The sequence below is a fragment of the Berghia stephanieae genome, chromosome 2, assembly GCF_034508935.2.
Source record: "Berghia stephanieae isolate SIO BIC M18660-M18661 chromosome 2, UCSD_Bste_1.3, whole genome shotgun sequence".
NCBI classification, from domain to species: Eukaryota; Metazoa; Mollusca; class Gastropoda; order Nudibranchia; family Aeolidiidae; genus Berghia; species Berghia stephanieae.
This window is the reverse complement of record NC_088361.1, coordinates 18,265,839-18,279,754: the sequence shown is the minus strand read 5'-3', so window position 1 is coordinate 18,279,754 and position 13,916 is coordinate 18,265,839. Positions and strand designations below refer to the sequence as shown.

The following is a 13,916-nucleotide window of genomic DNA, read 5'->3' as shown; positions in this document are numbered from 1 at the left end:
CCTACTCCTCCTCGTCCCCCTTCTCCTCCTCGTCCCCCTTCTCCTCCTCGTCCCCCTACTCCTACTCTTCCCCTTCCCCTCCTCTTCTTCCTTCTCTTCTTCCTTCTCCACTTCCTCAACCTCCTACTCCTCATCCTCCTCCTTCCCATTCCCTCCCTCTTTATTCTCCTCATCCGTTTCTTCCTCCTCCCCGTCCCACTCTTCTGCCTCAACCTAATCCCGCTCCTCCTCCCCTCTCCCTCCTCCTCCTCCCTCCTCTCATCCCTCTCCTCCTCCTCCTCCATCTTCCCTTGCTCATCTTGCGCCTCTTCTTCCTCATTTCTTCCTCTTCCTCCCGCCCTCATCCTCCCCCTCCCCCCCCCCCACCCCCGCCACTCCTCCGTCTCCGCCTAACCCTGCAACTCCTCCTCTTCTTCCTTCTTCCTCCTCCTACTTCTACACCTACTCCTCCTCCTTCCCCTCATCTTCGACCTCCTCCCCCTCCTCCTTTTCCTCCTCCCTCTTCCTCCTCCTCGTCCTCTTCCTCATCCCCTCCTCTGCCTCCCTCTTCTTCTTCTTCTTCTTTTTCTTCTTCCTCTTCCTGAAGAAGAGCATGGCCGAAACGCTGTTTCTCTTCTCCGTGAAACGGGAATTCCCATAATACAAATAGCTCATTTTTGTTTCCGTTGGCAGTTACCCTTTGATGTTTTAACCCAGGAGGACTCAACACCAGACTAGAATAACACTAGACTATCGCCTCTGAGGTGTTTCCGACTTCTGTATTTCTCAGGTTTGTGTTATTTCATTCATCGTTGGAGTAGATATTGTCAAGATTAGTTCACATTCATGATTACCTATTTCTTAAGGATTACTGTGCATTTGTCGTGCTTCTGAATTATTATTTTCACCGCTATAGTGGATTTATTGCACGGATACATTTTACATCGACAGACACAATTCGTTATCCCGCCAAAAGTGATGCAACTGTTCTTGCAGAAACAACAAATTTGTGCGTGTGTGTATTTGTGTGTGTGTGTATGTGTGTGTGTGTGTCCGTGTGTGTGTGCGCGCGTATGTGTGTGTGTGTGTTCCGGGTTTTTTCGTAATACTTTCTGCAAATCATATTAATTTGCTCCATCCTGTGGCGAGCCAACTTGCTTGGCGCTTACCTAGATCTTCTTGCTGTTATGATAGACAACTAGAGTTGCTTATTTATGTTAACTTGGTTAAATAATGTTTTTGAGCCACCAATAACATTAGATTTGATAACAAAGTTAGCATATTGCAACATTTCGGAGTTGCAGGGTTTTTCGCTTTCCTTCAAAAGCCTTGAAGGTTATTTGAAGTCCAGGCGCTGGCACCAATCGGTATTTTAACGACGGGTTTTCGGGCAAAATTTTTAATAGACCAACGGTTTGTTCCAGAGTACGACAGCTGCAGCTTCTAATGGTTCTCACACTACCATGTTGAGCCCCATCTTGACAAAAACGCTCCAACCCGAGACTTCACTTGCCTCATAAGCAGAGCAGGCCAGTATCGATCCTGGGTATGGAAGGATATTTATTATTTCTGACTCCCCCTCCACGACTGGGCATCTGGATGTGTTCATCTGGCAGCAGCTTCTAATGGCGTCACGCGACTGTTATGATGAGCAATCCAGGACGCAAAACAGAGTCTACATATGGTGCCGTAGACGCAAACACATCACCGCAATGATGTACCGTCGCAATCCACCCGGAAGCTTCGTCACAACCACAAACTAGAGCAGACTTGACAACAGCCGCTTTTTATTGGCTAATCACCGCCATCTTGTTTAAGATATAAGCAATAGTCGGATGAATCAAGAATAGAGAGGGATTGAGGATATATGGGGTTGCCTGAATCTGGCAGTGTAAAAATACATTAGAAAACAGTAAACATTACCATTTAGGTGACAAAACTAATACTACTACTGCTACCGCCACTACTACAACTACTACTACTACTAATACTACTACTACTACTACTACTACTACTACTACTACTACTACTACTACTACTACTGCTACTACTACTACTACTGCTACTACTACTACTAATACTACTACCACTACTACTACTACTACTACTACTGCTGCTACTACTACTACTACTACTACTACTACTACTACTACTACTACTACTACTACTACTACTATTAATACTACTCCTACTACTACTGCTACTACTATTACCACTATTACGACGTTGACAATGATGAGAGAGAGAGAGAGAGAGAGAGAGAGAGAGAGACGGGGGATGGGTTGTTCTCTTGCCCTCTCATCATACCGAGGGTAGGGTGCAAAACTATCTTAAGTCGAGTTACGTTACTTTTGCATTTAGAGATATGTTGAAATACTGCGCACCTTGCGTCAAATCGACATTCCTATCGCATTAAAAACAAAGAAGTTAACCAAATATGAAAAAATATGTTAATTAAACCGTTACATTTTTTAATGGAAATAATACTATCGTAACTTGACTTAAGATAGTCTTACAATCAGTTTTTACCTTTCCCTTTTAATTTATATGCCGTAAGTGAGAGTTGCGATCGTCATTTTGGCAAATCAGTGTCAAATTGTTTAACATAAAATTATTTGTTTGTACAAAGTCCCTAAGCCTCTTTGCCAAATATGTGTTTAACATAAAACTGTTTGTTTGCTTGTAGGCAGTAAGGGAAGCTTTGGATCACTATGTAAGCACCCGTTTCTCGCTTCTCGATGTTCATCTCAACCCGTAAAAAGTTACCAAATTCATAGTTGCTATGCGGACAAAACATCAGTACTAAAATCTTTATTTATAGGCACATACGGTTCTAATCTGAAGTAATTCTTATCCCAGCAAAACACATACCCACTAATAGGTGGACACTGGTGGGGAGTGAAATCGGGGCTATAAAAGACTGACAGCAGTAGGGTATAAACCCGGGGCAAATGAGATAAGGACACCAGTGACAGTAATGTATCTAAACTACATGGGATGTGCACCAGGTCTTGGAGGTTGGATTGCCAAGAAGACAGAAAGTAAACATGTTCCAGGTTCACTCCTCACTGGTGTCCGCTCCTGATAGTCTCGAGATAGTGGATCAGATAGTCTCCAGATAGTGGGTTAGTCTCCCGTTAGTCTTCCGTATCCCTGGGCTTAATCCCCAGTATTGTCAACATCTCACAGTCCCAGGTTTATTCCCCACTTGTGTCCACCCCCCCCCACTGGCATTCACCTCTCTGAGTCTTGGGTTCGCTCCCCGCTGATGTGCATCTTCCATAGTTCAAGGATTACTCCCCACTTATTTCCACCCCCTAGTTCTGGGTTCAATCCCCACTGGTGTCCATCTCCCAAAGTCCCAGGATCACCCCCCACGTGTGATCACCCCGCCTAGATTTGGGGTTACTCTCCACTGGGTGTCTTTTTCCTCAGCCATCTCGTGTATCTTGGATAGTCCTTTGATGATTCCACATCGATGTCCATCCCCATTGTTCCGGGTGCACTCCCCACTGGTGTCCACCTCACACAGTTCTGGGTTCACTCCCCATTGATGCCTACCTCTCATAGTCTCGTGTTCACTCTATATTCTCTTGTATCCATATCTATGAGTCCCGGGGTCACACCCCACTGGTGTCCAACTTATATTTTCCAGTCCCAGGTTGACTATCTACTCGTGTCCACCTCCCCTAGTCCCAGGTTCAATCACCTCTGGTGTCGACCTCCCAAAGTCCCAGTTTCATTCCCCATTTTTATCCGCCCGAGAAATTACTGAGTAACTCTCCACTGTGTGTCTTCTTCCCCAGCCTTCGGTCCACTTCCCAGTATTGTCCACATCTCATAGTCACGAACTATCTAAGATTAATATTATTATTATTATTAATAATAATAATAATAATAATAATAATATAATAATAATAATAATAATAATAATAATAATAATAATAATAATAATAATAATAATAATAATAATAATAATAATAATAATAATAATAATAATAATAATAATAATAATAATAATAATAATAATAATAATAATAATAATAATAATAATAATAATAATAATAATAATAATAATAGTAGTAGTAGTAGTAATTGTATATTTATATAGCGCTCATGTCGAAGTTTCGAAGCGCTTCACATTGACCATCAGTTATAAAAAAAAAACATTACATACAGCAGATTTGGACATACGGACTCAAGCTCACACGCATCCAATTACACACACACACACACACACACACACACACATACACACACACAAACTGCACACACATATTACATACATAAACACACATATATGTCGTATACACGTACACATTCAATATGAACACACGCACAGACACGCATACACATACGGACACATATATAGATCTATTATCTATATATATATATACACACACACACACATACAGACATAAACACACATAGATATATACATACATACATACATACATACATACATACATACATACATACATACATACATACATACATACATACATACATACATACATACATACATACATACATACATACATACATACATACATACATACATACATACATACATACTACATACATACATGCATACATACATACATACATACATACATACATACATACATACATACATACATACATACATACATACATACAACACATACATACATACATACATACATACATACATACATACATACATACATACATACATACATACATACATACATACATACATACATACATACATACATACATACATACATACATACATACATACATACATACATACATAGATACATACATACATACATACATACATACATACATACATACATACATACATACATACATACATACATACATACATACACAAACGTACATACATTTGCTCACACACACACACACACACACACACACACACACACCCGCACGCACGTACGCACTATGCAATAATTTCTGGCAAAATCTAATTTAAATACTTCCCAAATAGTTTTTCAGTTTATTTTTTGAATTTATCAACGCTGCTTTCAAGTCTGCCTGACAGTGGGAAAGAATTCCAAGGCCGTTACACATACATTCACTGGAGCAAACTATTTAATCCAGTTCGTTGCAATAAAACCCAAATTCACTGAACCATGAAAGAAAAAGTTATTGTGCTGAGAATTCAAAGAGTTAAAATGACAGGCTTTTGTTGTATATCATGAAATTTCTATATAGATACTTGCTTCAAGGACGTAATATATGTGACCGATTGTATGCGATTATTATTTAGAATCACTTAAGATAAGACAAAGCAATGTTCTCAAGGTCTTTATTCTCATTAACCATAAAATCAACACAAAGACCCCATCCATCCCTATCACAAATCTGGGTCAGTGAGTAAAATTCTACAAGACTGGAAATCAGCCAATGTAACTACCATTTATAAAGAAAGATAATAAAAACAAATCTAAAAATTACAGACCTATTACTTTAATGTATATTTTATGAAAAGATATGGAATCTATTCTCGTAGTGTTTCTTTCAACGTGTTTTGTTGACCAAGGGGAAACCCGACACGTCCACATTATCTGTATTTGTTAATTAAATTAAAGATTTCATTCCATTTACCATTATTATATATTTCTTCTAACTTCAAGCAGCAACAATTGTGTTTTTTTAAAAACGATGACATTTGGAATGCTGAAAATATCGTCATTCCTATATTCTGGTATTGAATCCAACAACTACTAAGGAAAGGATTGGGGGGTTTATAATTAAAAGAAATGTATAAAACGAAGAACGTCTTGCTTCAGCAAATAGCAATCGACTGACATTCTCCATTTATTGATATGAATGATTTAAATAAAATATTATGAACAAAAAAAACCCCGATTGACTCGACTGCACATGTTAAACAATATGAACACGCCAACAGACTTCCCTACACTCTTTAAATCAAAATTGTATACGCTATCATCATATTTGTCACATTAAAAATGATTCCCATTTATCTTATTAAAGTTTTATTTTAGTAAGAACTGAATTCATCTCACTTCAGTTATATTTCGGTAGGCTTAGACAAACTTTACCTTCTAATATTAGATTATCATTCCTTTAATAGCCTTCTCCTCATACCATTTATATTTTAAAGATTTATATCTTGCTATCGGGACTTGGTCACAACGCAAGTATTTGATTCCATTATCAAGACGCCGGAACTTCATCGTTCACCTTTGCCAGCCACTGTCAGAAATGTCGTATCCGTATGTGGCTAAACATGTCCTCTGCCTAGGAGTAGGACCTCACGAGTCAATACAGCTTTTTCCCCCAAGATCACAAGTTATGTAATATTGTCATCTCATCATTTGTAACTGTGATCACTATTTATTTATAAGAACAATCATCTCATTAAATTTCATCTTTCTATACACTCGTCAGTTATTCTTTATTTTGAAAGGTACATAGTAAATTCTTGGGGTTTTATTTATCATATCTTTATTTTATGAAGGTAGTTGAGTTTGCGCTTAGGCACTCATTAGACCATGACAATATTCATAATTAAAAACATAATAATTACTATTATCATCATCATCATCATCATCATCATCATCATCATCATCATCATCATCATCATCGTCATTAACCAGAGACGTTGGGATGGGATGTGGGCACCAATAGGGAGTGAACCCATAACTGTTAGAGAGGGAGGAATCCGGAACACCCACTTATCGGCGGACACTGGTGGGGAGCTAACCCGGGACTATAACAATTAGACACCAATAGAGAATAATTCCGGAACAAATGAGATATGGACTCTAATGAAAAGTAATTCCTAGACTACATGAGATGGGCACCAGTGTAGAACGAGCTCATAACTATGGAAGTTGAATGGCCCAGATTACATTATGTAGACATATTGTTCCAACTTTAATCCTCACTGGTGTCCGATAGAGATAGTATCGGGTTCACTCTCCACTAGATGTCTAATTTCGTATCCTTGGGTCAGTCCCCAGTAGTGTTCATATCCCACAGTCCCAGGTTTAATCCTCACTGGTGTCCGATAGAGATAGTATCGGGTTCACTCTCCACTAGATGTCTAATTTCGTATCTTTGGGTCAGTCCCCAGTAGTGTTCATATCTCACAGTCCCAGGTTTAATCCTCACTGGTGTCCGATAGAGATAGTATCGGGTTCACTCTCCACTAGATGTCTAATTTCGTATCCCTGGGACAGTCCCCAGTAGTGTTCATATCTCACCGTCCCAGGTTTATTCCCAACTTGTGTCCACCTCCCCTGGTACCGGGTTCAATCCACACTGGTATCCACCTCTCACAGCCCTGGATTCACTCACTCTCCATTGGTATAGACTTCAGTGAGTCTCAGGTTTGCTCCCCATTTATGTGCATCTACCATAGTCCACGGTTTACTCCCGACTTGTGTCCACTTCCGGGTTAAATCCCTACTTGTTACAATCCACTTAGATGTAGAGTTAATCTCTACTGGACGGAGCCTTGGGTTCACTCCTTAGTATCGTCCACGTCACACCGTCTCACGCCACTTGTATCTCATCCTATAGTCCTTTGATCATTCCCCATCGGTTTTTATCCCCATTGTTCCTGGTGCACTCCCCATTGGTGTCACCTCACACAATTCTGGTTTCACTCCCCTTTGATATGGTGTGTCTACCTCTCATAACCCAAGGTTCACTCAAAATTCACTTGTATCCATATCTGAAGCCCCGGGTTCCCTCCTCATTTGTGTCCTTCCATTTTTAAAATCCCAGGATTACTCTCCACTTGTGTCCATCTCCCCTAGTCCCAGGTTCAATCGCCTCAGGTGTCGGCCTCCCACAATTACAGATTCAGTCCCCACTTTTGTCCACCCGAGGAATTACGGGGTAACTCTCCACTGGGTGTATTCTTCCTCAAACTTCGGTTCACTTTCCATTGTCAACATTTCACCGCCCCTTGTTCACTTGCCATTGGTGTCCACCCTAGACAGATCTGGCTTCTCTCCCAACTGGTGCCCGCCTAAAATAGACTGGTTCACTCCCCACTGGAATGGATTTCGATGGATTTCGGTATATTTTGGTGAATTTCGGTAGATTTCGGTATTCAGTATTACATATTATATACATAACATCTGGTACAGCTGGGGCGACCATCCCCAACCCAGCGCGCCACAGGTGGCGGATCGTGGAACGGCCTACAGATCTTGATCTATAGGTTAGCTGTAAAGTCGCGGACCAACTGGCGATAGTCGTGGAGAGTGAGGTTGGGTAGTCTGGCAGCACAGCTACACATACAAAATGCCTCATATACTCTATGAAGGGACTATCAAGGCGAATGGGATGCGCCTAAAAACCTGCCAAATGCTCCCATTGCCTTGTGGGTTATGACCGGGAGGTCAAAAGGCTATGGAGTAAACCAGATAAAAATCCGTCAGAAGGCAACGGAAAACCACTGACGTATCATCCCAAGATCGTCATGATGTCCGTCCAAGCGAATCTAGTCAACGACGTCAATGGATGTTTTTCGAGCAACTCGATTACAGCCTCGTCCGGTAGAGATAGTCATGCAGGTGAACAGGTGACTCTCGACCGTCATTCAGCTACTGTGCACCACCAAACATTACGAACAGCAACATGGAATGTAAGAAGTCTGTATCAGAAAGGAAAATTAGCAAATATAGTTATGGAAATGAAGAGATTGAATATCAATGTTTTAGGATTATCAGAAGTTAGATGGAAAGGAGCAGGAGAACTTAATTATGATGACTGTACAATTATATACTCAGGAGGAGGAGAACACCAACGGGGAGTTGGAATTATACTAGATAATAAAACGGCGCGAGCAGTCAAAGGATTCTGGCCCATATCAGACAGAGTAATGGCAATCAAACTACAAGTAAAATCTTTTGATTTTGATATTTTACAAATATACGCCCCAACCACCAGTCACGATGATGAAGAAGTGGAAAATTTCTATGAACAAATAGATAAAGCAATGCATCAGTTTAAGTCTTCAGACATAAAACTCATCATGTGCGATTTTAATGCCAAGGTGGGCCGAGAAAGAATAGAAGATATTGTGGGCCCACATGGTCTGGGAGACAAAAATGACAGAGGTGACCGTCTTATTCAATGGTGTCGTCAACATGATCTGACAATCACAAATACTTGGTCAACAAACCACAATAGAAGGAAGTGGACATGGAAAAGTCCTGGAGATGGAGTGAGAAGCCAAATAGATTACATACTCATCAGCAAACGTTTCCGAAACTCAGTTTTGTATGCCAAATCTATGCCGGGGGCTGACTGTAACAGCGATCATATACCTGTGCTATGCCCCATACGAGTTAAATTGAAAATCTGCAAAAGAGCAAACGCTAAACCTAAATACAAACTAGACATTCTCCGGGAAGAACAGAAGATACAAGAAAAATTTGAACTATCAGTAAGAAACAAGTTTGAAGTTTGGAGAACTAACAAATATAGAAGAGAAATATGAGCAGTTTAAAGACAGCGTTGCTGCATCATTAGAAGAAAATGTTCCAACCACACTTAAGTTGCAGAAGAAGAAATGGATTACTCCAGAGATATTAGAACTAATGAATGAGAGAAGAAAGGCCAAAAAATCAGAAAGAAAAATACAAGACTCTGAACAGGCAGATAAAAAGAAAATGCAACGAAGCTAAAGAAGACTGGATAAATGAACAATGTCACTATATAATGTCCTGCAAAGAGAAAAATGGCAAATTCTTCCATCAGAAAATCAAAGAAGTGACAAACAAAACTAAATCAGGTGCTAAAAGTGGATGTATCAAAGACAAGCGTGGAAACACCATCATGGACAAAGACTGCATTCTAAACAGATGGTCAGAATATATTGAAGAACTTTTTCATGATAATCGAGGAGAAATGCCTATGATAAAAGAACTGGAAGGGCCTTCTATAATGAAAGATGAAGTTAGGAACGTCATGAAAAGCATGAAAAATGGAAAAGCTGCAGGACCTGATGCCATAACAATTGAAGCCTTGACTGGCCTGGGTGAATGGGGGATTGAATTCATCACAAACCTTCTAAATCAAGTGTATGACACAGGAAAAATGCCAACTGATATGAAACGATCCATTTTTATAGCATTACCAAAAAAGCCAGGGGCAGTTGATTGTGAACAACACAGAACTATTAGCCTAAAGAGCCACCTCACAAAAATTCTTTTGAAGATAATTTTACTAAGAATAAGAAATAAACTACGACCTGAAATTGGGGAGATGCAATTTGGTTTTGTTGAGGACAAGGGTACCAGAAATGGAATATTCACATTATCAATGCTGATGGAAAGATGTATTGAAGTAAATAAAGATCTGTATATGTGTTTCATCGACTATTCAAAAGCCTTTGATAAAGTACAACACGAAAAACTATTCAAAATTCTATCATCCTTGGACATTGATGGTAAAGATTTAAGAATATTACGGAATTTGTACTGGGAACAAGAAGCAGCGGTGCGTGTTGACAACGAGCTAAGCAGTTTTACACCTATTAGAAGAGGAGTTAGGCAGGGGTGTGTTTTGTCTCCAGATTTATTCAACCTCTATAGTGAAATGATATTAAGAGATATCGAACATAAGAAGGGGGGTGTATTGGAGGAAAGAATGTAACAAATCTGAGGTATGCAGATGATACGGTTTCACTGGCAGAATCTGAACATGAACTACAAGAATTACTGGATGTTGTAGTCAGGAGTAGTGAAAATATGGGACTGGAACTGAATATATCTAAAACAGATTGTATGACGGTATCTAAAAATAATAACCCACCAGCCTGTGTAATAACAAGCAGAGGACAAACAATACAACAAGTTGAATGTTTCAAATATTTAGGCTTCAATGTAACATCCAATGGAAAATCAGATTGTGAAATAAAGAAAAGAATAGGTATGGCGAAGAATGCATTCAACCAGCTGCATACAATTATGAAAAACAGGAATATTAGCATGAAAACAAAAACCAAAGTCCTGGATTGCTATGTACTGTCTGTGCTGCTATATGGTTGTGAGAGCTGGACCATAAACAAGACCATGGTTAAAAGACTGGAGGCAGCGGAAATGTGGCTTTACAGAAGAATGATGAGGGTGTCATGGGTGGAAAGGAAAAGAAATGAAGAAATTTTAGAAATGGCAAACAGTAAAAGATCACTGATAACAAAAATCATCAAACGCCGAATGGAATTTTTAGGACACATTATCCGCCACCCTGGTTTGGAAGTACTCGCCTTGACTGGAAAGATGAATGGAAAAAGAATAAGAGGAAGACAAAGAATAACTTATTTGAAAGGGATAAAAACTTGGACAGATGAAGGTGAGAAAGGTGGCGCTGCTTTAATAGAATTGGCAAGAGATAGATCAGCTTGGCGGAAGATGACCTCCGACGTCTGCTTCAGATATGGAACTACATCATGATGATGATGATGATACATAACATGCAATTTTTTATAGTAAAGTTACATAAAATTAGATAATGAGAAATGTTGAGAGCAATCATCCCTGCTTGACACTAGTCTTCATTTCAAAGCTGTCAGTAAGCTGATCTTCGTGCAAAACCCTGCAACTTGATGCTTTATACACTTCCTTAATGAGGTTTACTAATTTATCAGGGAGTCCATAATGTTCCAGAATTTTCCACAATGTTGCTCTGTCAATACTGTCAAAAGCCTTCTCGTAATCCAGAAAGTTGACAATAAGGGCAGAGTTCCATTATATAGACTGTTCCACTATGACTCGCAGAGAGGCATCTGGTCAGTGGTTGAACGGTTTTTCCAAAAACCTGCCTGTTCGTCCCACAGTTTAGCATCTGTTGAATTTTTAATTCTCTATAGAATAATACGATTGAAAACCTTTCCGGGGATAGAGAGAAGAGTGATTCCTCGATAATTATTACAATTTTTAAGGTCCCCTTTCTTTGGAAGCTTGATAGGATGTCCTTCCTTCCAATCCTTTGGGAATATCCCGTCATTCCAGATTATCTCAAATATTGGGTGAAGGGCCTCAGCATTTCTTTCAGCATCAACTTTTAAAGCCTCCGATAGAATCTTGTCTGGTCCATCAGCTTTCCCCTTTTTCATCTTGTTAATGGCACCCACAATCTCTGCTATCGTTGGTGGATCACAGTTAATTGGTTAATCATTTCTTGCAGGCAAAATTTCCGGCGGGTGGTCTGTTTAGTAGGCAGTTCCCTCCATCGCATAGATTGAGCCTCTATTGCAAGAATAGTTTTCCCATCATTTTGGTTTTTGAATGGTACCTCTGGTTTCCCATATTTTCCAGCAAGTGTCTTGGTAGTTTGATAAAGGATCCTCATGTGTCCTCCTGTGGCTGCTGCTTTTGCCTTCTCTGCAAGTCTATTCATGAATGCTTCTTTGTCTTTCTTCACAGATCTTTTGACTTCCTTAGCTGTGGTTCCATACTGCTCTTGTGCATCCAGTCTTAAAGTCCTTGTTCGACTTGCATTCACTTTTTTTTCTTCCTTGTTCTCATCTTTTCAGTCAGGTCCAAGGTGATTGGACTTATCCATTCTTTATGTTCCGATTTCTTTACACCCAATACCTCGTGACAATCTATGTCCTCCTCGAGATCAGCTAGAAGTTGGAATCTATTACTCAATTGCAGTTTAATCTCCTTATTCTTTTCCCAATCTAGTGTATTCACCAGGAATTTTCTTCTTGTGTGTTATCTGTTAGGAGCTTAAGCCTCCAATAGCAGGTGGTGATTTGATCCAACATCTGCCCTCTACGAACTGTCACATCCTCTAATGAACGTCTGAATCTTCGAGAGATACAAAAGGGATCGATCTATGTTTGACATACAAATGAAATAACTATAAGTATTATGATTATCATGGAGTTACTGCTTTCTATGCCTTTGGCCTGCAAATAATAGCTATTATGATGTGTCGCTTAAGAAAATAGAGTTCAGAGGAATTTGAAAGTCACATTGCTGAAATGAGCTTGAAAAAAAAGAACATTGGTACTTATTTCAGAAAAATCGGTTGAAAACCAATTGTTTTACGAATAAATTTGATTTTAAAAATCATTTTTCTTTTTTTAGCATTGTTAAACAACTTTTTTATAGATCGCCGATTTTCTTGATTTTTATATCATTGTTTATAGCTCAATCAGTGATAGAATTTGTGTCAAGTGTAACTAGAAATAATTTGGCTTTTTTACCTATCAACCATGCCTGGATTATATATTCATCAAGGTGGTGATTGTGACGCAACTATCCGATAACCGTCTTCTAATGCATCAGCGAAGACTCAATGCATAATTAACAGCTGTTGACACGTGATCTGTCAGAACGACCAATTGTTTAAGGATCAAGATGCTCAATAGCAAATCGATCAAAAAACTGACGAGAACAACAGTTTGAAATATGGTTATGGTGGGACCTATGAAATCGTTTGTGGGCGGAGTTAAGCGAGAGTGACCGTAGAAAACGAAAATGCGAATGCATACATCAAAGGGTAGGCTTATATCATCAAAGGATGTCTACACGATTGACATGGCCATATAGGGAACTCATTATCCAAAAACAATCTGAACACTAGAGGGTTAATCTACCGCCACCATCTATTCGTGTAGAATTGTGAGAAAAGCGTCTACGATCAATCACAGGCTCTCTACTCGGACGACCGCCAAGGTAATACGCTTCTGTTTTACAATAACACCTTTTTGAGTAGGACTAATAACTAATATCTAGAAGTAAAAAATATAATTGTGAGGAATTTGAAATTCACCTTGCTGAAATCAGCTTGAAAAATGATGAACATTGCTCTTTATTTCAGAAAAATCGGGGGAAAACCAAGTGGTTTACGAATAAATTTGGTTTTAAATATTGCGTTTTTAAGCAACTTATTTATTTATCGGCCGATTTTCTTGATTTTTATAT

At 39.3% G+C, this 13,916-nt stretch overlaps 1 protein-coding gene across 1 annotated transcript in view; it reads left to right on the top strand.

Annotated features, from left to right (window-relative positions):
- Nucleotides 1-703: 703 nt before the first annotated feature.
- Nucleotides 704-13,916, top strand: part of LOC144966733 (uncharacterized) — a 25,525-nt gene continuing 12,312 nt past the window's right edge. The window contains exons 1-2 of the mRNA XM_078903503.1: nucleotides 704-769; nucleotides 13,230-13,667. The gene's annotated coding sequence lies outside the window, so the exon portion shown is untranslated. The remainder of the gene's footprint in view (nucleotides 770-13,229; nucleotides 13,668-13,916) is intronic.